Raw genomic sequence first — 5,070 nt, 5'->3', positions numbered from 1 at the left:
GAGTAAGGGTTCACTTGCAGGAACAGAGATGACTCGAAGGCAGCTGCACCCAAAGCTCACTCCTCCGGCATGGATGACAGGTCATCAAAACTGAACACCCTGCAGGCGGCTCAATTGGTTGGGGATTGTCCCTCCCAGGGAGTAGGGTCCGTCTCCGCCTCCTCCAGGCAGGTTGCCTGGTTTGAGAGTGTCACTCAACAGTCTTTACTCCTTACCCAGGCTTGGGGCAGGAGGAGATAATCAGCTTCAGGGACTTCCTGGAGCTTCTCAGTTGTTTACAGAGCTTTCCTGCAGGATGCACACTGTTTCACTCCCTTTGGAGCATCTTAAGTCTGAACCCACTTCTCTCCCAGATGAAAACTTTCGTCTCAGGGAAATGCTATACAACACATACATCAGTGTTTATCGCCCGGGCAATAACTCAGCTCTTGTGAAAGAGAATTAAGTGCTAATGTTGGCAACAAAACTGGCCTTTTATCTGAGTCCATGGAGGAATGATAACCAATCAACTATGCAATCTGGGCCCATCATTGTTTAATGTTAACAAAACAATAGCCAAATGGCATGACCAAGAAGTTCTGCCCCATGTGAAACCGTGAAAACACACACACTCACAGAAAAGTTTACGCAGCATCGTTCATGAAGTTCAGAAAACGGAAATAACCCAAAATGCCCACTAACAATGGAAAAAACAGAAGTGGTCTAACCATATGACAGAGTACTATTCAACAATAAAAGAACTCAAGTACTGCTGTGTACTGCAACATGGAGCAACTGTGGAAACGTTCTCAGAGTGAAAGAAAGAAGCCGGTCACGATGGCCACATTTTGGTACAACTACTCACATGAAGCAGCCAGAATAGGGAAGCTATAGCCACAGAAGGCAGCTCAGGTCAGGAACAGGGTCGTGCGCTCCTCGCTCCTAAACGCTCTCCAGGGTGTTGGCAGAAACCTCTGTTCTTTTCCTACATGGCCACCCGACTGCCAGAAACTCGCAATGTCTATTCTCAAGATCCACGCCCGAGAGATCTTCGACTCCCGTGGGAACCCCACTGTTGAAGTTGACCTCTACACCTCAAAAGGTCTCTTCCGAGCTGCTGTGCCCAGCGGTGCCTCCACTGGCATCTACGAGGCCCTGGAACTCCGTGACAATGACAAGACTCGCTACATGGGGAAGGGTATCTCAAAGGCTGTTGAGCACATCAATAAAACTATCGCACCTGCTCTGGTTAGCAAGAAGCTGAACGTTGTGTAGCAGGAGAAGATCGACAAACTGATGATTGAGATGGACGGCGCCGAAAATAAATCCAAATTTGGTGTGAATGCCATCCTGGGAGTGTCCCTGGCTGTCTGCAAAGCTGGTGCCACAGAAAAGGGAGTACCCCTTTACAGTCACATCGCTGACTTGGCTGGCAACCCTGACGTCATCCTGCCCGTCCCAGCTTTCAATGTGATCAACGGTGGTTCTCATGCCGGCAACAAGCTGGCCATGCAAGAGTTCATGATCCTTCCCGTGGGGGCGTCCAGCTTCCGGGAAGCCATGCGCATTGGGGCAGAGGTCTACCACAACCTGAAGAATGTCATCAAGGAGAAATACGGGAAGGATGTCACCTATGTGGGTGACGAGGGCGGGTTTGCGCCCAACATTCTGGAGAACAAAGAAGCTCTGGAGCTGCTGAAGAACGCCATTGGGAAGGCCGGTACACGGACCAGGTCGTCATCGGCATGGATGTGGCTGCCTCTGAGTTCTTCAGGTCTGGCAAGTATGACCTGGACTTCAAGTCTCCTGATGACGCCAGCAGGTACATCACACCCGACCAGCCGGCTGACCTGTATAAGTCCTTCATCCGGGATTATCCAGTGGTGTCCATCGAGGACCCCTTTGACCAGGATGACTGGGAAGCCTGCTAGAAGTTCATCTCCAGTGCAGGCATCCAGGTGGTTGGGGACGATCTCACAGTCACCAACCCCAAGAGGATTGCCAAGGCTGTCAGCGAGAAGTCCTGCAACTGTCTCCTGCTCAAAGTCAACCATATTGGCTCTGTGACCGAGTCTCTGCAGGCGTGTAAGCTGGCCCAGTCCAATGGCTGGGGCGTCATGGTGTCCCATTGCTCTGGCGAGACAGAGGATACATTCATCGCTGATCTGGTGGTGGGGCTCTGCACTGGGCAGATCAAGACTGGTGCCCCTTCTGGCCAAGTAAAATGAGATCCTTAGAATTGAGGAAGAGCTGGGCAGCAAGGCCAAGTTTGCTGGCAGATGCTTCAGGAACCCCCTGGCTAAGTAAATGTGGGTGGAGATCCCTGGAAACACCTGCTGCCTAGGCCCTGTCCCTGATGTCATCATGGCGGCTCAAGGCCCGCCCAGTGCTTGTCCCTCCCATGTCCCTCCCTTCCTTAGACATCCTTGAAGCCACACCTGACTATCTGGAGCCCTGCTGGAAACCCCAGCTTTGTAATTATGTGATTGGCTAAGTCGTTGTTTCTGTCACCTTACTTCCAAGCTAGTGTGTGGAGCCCGGTGTAATCTCTAGGGTGGCTACAGGCAAGACCCCCACCCCAGCAGCTCTACATAACAAAATAAAAGCCTCCTCATAAGAGCCAAAAAAAAAAAAAAAAAAAAAAAAAAAAAAAGGCAGCTCAGCAGTTGCCTGGGGCTTGCGAGGAGGGCCATGGGTGCAAACAGAGAGCAATTGCTAATGGGTTGGGGGTTTCCTTTTGGGATAATGGATATTCTAATACAGACTGTGGTGACACGTGCTCAATCTAGTGAATGAGCTGCCTGAGTGCCAAGCACTAGACGGCTGTGCCACAGGAGTGCCATGGACAGTGAACATGCTGGAAGCCACTGAATTGCATGCTGGAAAAGGAATGAATTATATGGGATGTGAATTATACCTCCAGGATGCTGTTATTTGTTAGGGCTGTCAAAGGGGCAGAGCAGATCATTATGGAACAGGGAGACACCCTAGCCAGTAGTTACAGAAGATGCTAAACATCCTGTCTGAAAGCAGAAGTTCAGTATCTGGATGTCAGTCTTTGACCATCTCCAAATGGGTTATAAGGAAGGAAGCAGAGTGGGCAGATGGGAAAAGGGGCCTCTGTTCTTCCCTCTGTCCCCGCAAGTTTGCTTTTGTCAAAGATTAAACGTTGGTTGGTTTAGATCAATCAGGAAATGCTTTCTTCCAAACAGTTCTTCACTCTTCTGCATCTTGAAAAGGCAAAGGTGAGTATTTTGCCATTTGCCTGATAAGGGGCTTTTCTTTCTTTACATAAAGTTTGAAAGGTGCTTGACACAGCAAACATTCATACCTTCCCACTGCCCAGATATATGTGTTTGAAGCAAACTGTTTTAAAAACTCACCAAAGAGTGCTGACCTGGGCTGTAGGGTGAAGCCTGTAAAAAACGCAGCTGTGGTGTTAATGGCTGCTACATACTACAGGCCAGCTGGGAACTGACAGAACGCTGGGTCACAGAAACCCTGTAAGTGAATAACATGAGGAGCAGTCTATAAATAGGAAGACCAGCAATTATCAGCTAAAACACACAGATACCCGAGAGGACACACAGAAAGGTGTAAGGGCACCATCGGTTCTGTTTGGGCAGAACGACCTCTGTCTGTAAAGATGGCAATAAAAAACACTACATTCTCCCAAGCTGATGTGAGAGTAGCTTAAACTCCTCTCTCCTTCTTTGGTCTCTCCAGAGAGAAAAGCTGGGTCTGGAAAAGTGAGCAGTGAGGGGATGCTAGCTATCATGGGGCAGGAGGTTCTGGCTTGCAGGGACCATCCCCTTGCTCAGGGGTGCTCAGAGAGTCTGAGGAAGCTAGAACCCACAACCACTGGCCAGGTGTGCCCAGCAGAGTTGTTCTGGCCTTGCATGGTGTCCAAGCAGGATACAGGGGGCTGACTGAGTTTCTCCCCATCAAAGTCCATGTTTCCATGCTTTGGTTGCTGCCCCTGTATTTTGGAGTGTATCATTCCTTTGAGTCAGAAGTTCCCTCTTTGCCTAGTAACCTCCCACTCATTGTCTCAAGCTCACCTTTTCTTGGAGGATTCCCCAGTTCCCCCAGGCAAAATTACTCATTCCCACATCCACACTCCTAAGGCTGTCTCGTCATAGGCCTGAAAACTGCTTGATTCTCTCTCCCCAGAGACAGAGGACTTCAAAAACAAGGATTATAGCAGATATTTTTAAAATCCCCTCACTTAGCGCGTTTGATATATAGCTAAGTACTTAATGGATGTTTTTCAAATTCCACAAGTTCAAGATCCTAACATGTGCCCTGAGAATGTAGAGTTGAGGCTTGGTTCATAATAAGCAAGAAAAATATATGTTTGGTGTGTGTGTGTGTGTGTGTGTGTGTGTGTGTGTGTGTGTGTGTGTTATTTAGTAAGGACCATTGAAATGACTAGCCAAAGCCAAAAGACCAACAGTCTATTGAGGATATCCTAGGCACAGTGATGGGAGTGGATGAGGTAGATGGTTCGAGGTAATCATCCAATCATACAGTCGTGGATGTATTTGCTTATTAGGGCTGCATAACAAAGCAACCAGACTGGTTGACTTAAGCAACAGAAATTCACTGAACTTGATCTTTAGATCTAAGCAATGTTGACAGGACCTCTTTAAACATATAGTTAGATGGTAATTGGAACCGGCAAGGTGGAGCCTGGATACTAACACAGACTCTAGCTAGTCTGGGCACTGGCTCATGGAGAGATCTAACCTGGCAGGCCTCTCCCAGGATGTCAAAAGATACAGGCTGCCTGAGTTTGCACTCTGCAGTCTGTGTGCCCTGGGTTTCCTTTGTACCACACAAAATAACACCACCAGCAGTGTGATGGTTAGCACGGCTCTGTAGCAAACCAAGTTGGCATTATTCATGTTGCTGAAGAGGAGAGGATGGCCAGTTCCAGTCTTTGTCCCCCTTCACAAAGGAAGGTCATGCCCGGCGGAAGGCCTGTGTCCCCGTGCTGGGCTGGCAGTGGCAGTAGCTGCGGCAGCATATCACACAGGGAGTGTCACTGCAGAGTATAGAAGCAGCCGCCATCATGGAGTCAGTTCCAGC

At 49.0% G+C, this 5,070-nt stretch overlaps 1 pseudogene; it reads left to right on the top strand.

Moving 5' to 3' along the window:
* Positions 1-950: 950 nt before the first annotated feature.
* Positions 951-2,158, top strand: LOC127230672 (alpha-enolase-like; annotated as a pseudogene).
* The last annotated feature ends 2,912 nt before the right edge of the window (positions 2,159-5,070 follow it).

The sequence above is a fragment of the Phodopus roborovskii genome, unplaced genomic scaffold (genome assembly GCF_943737965.1).
Source record: "Phodopus roborovskii unplaced genomic scaffold, PHOROB, whole genome shotgun sequence".
NCBI classification, from domain to species: Eukaryota; Metazoa; Chordata; class Mammalia; order Rodentia; family Cricetidae; genus Phodopus; species Phodopus roborovskii.
Note: the sequence above shows the minus strand (reverse complement) of the source record. Positions and strands in the feature narration are given on the sequence as shown.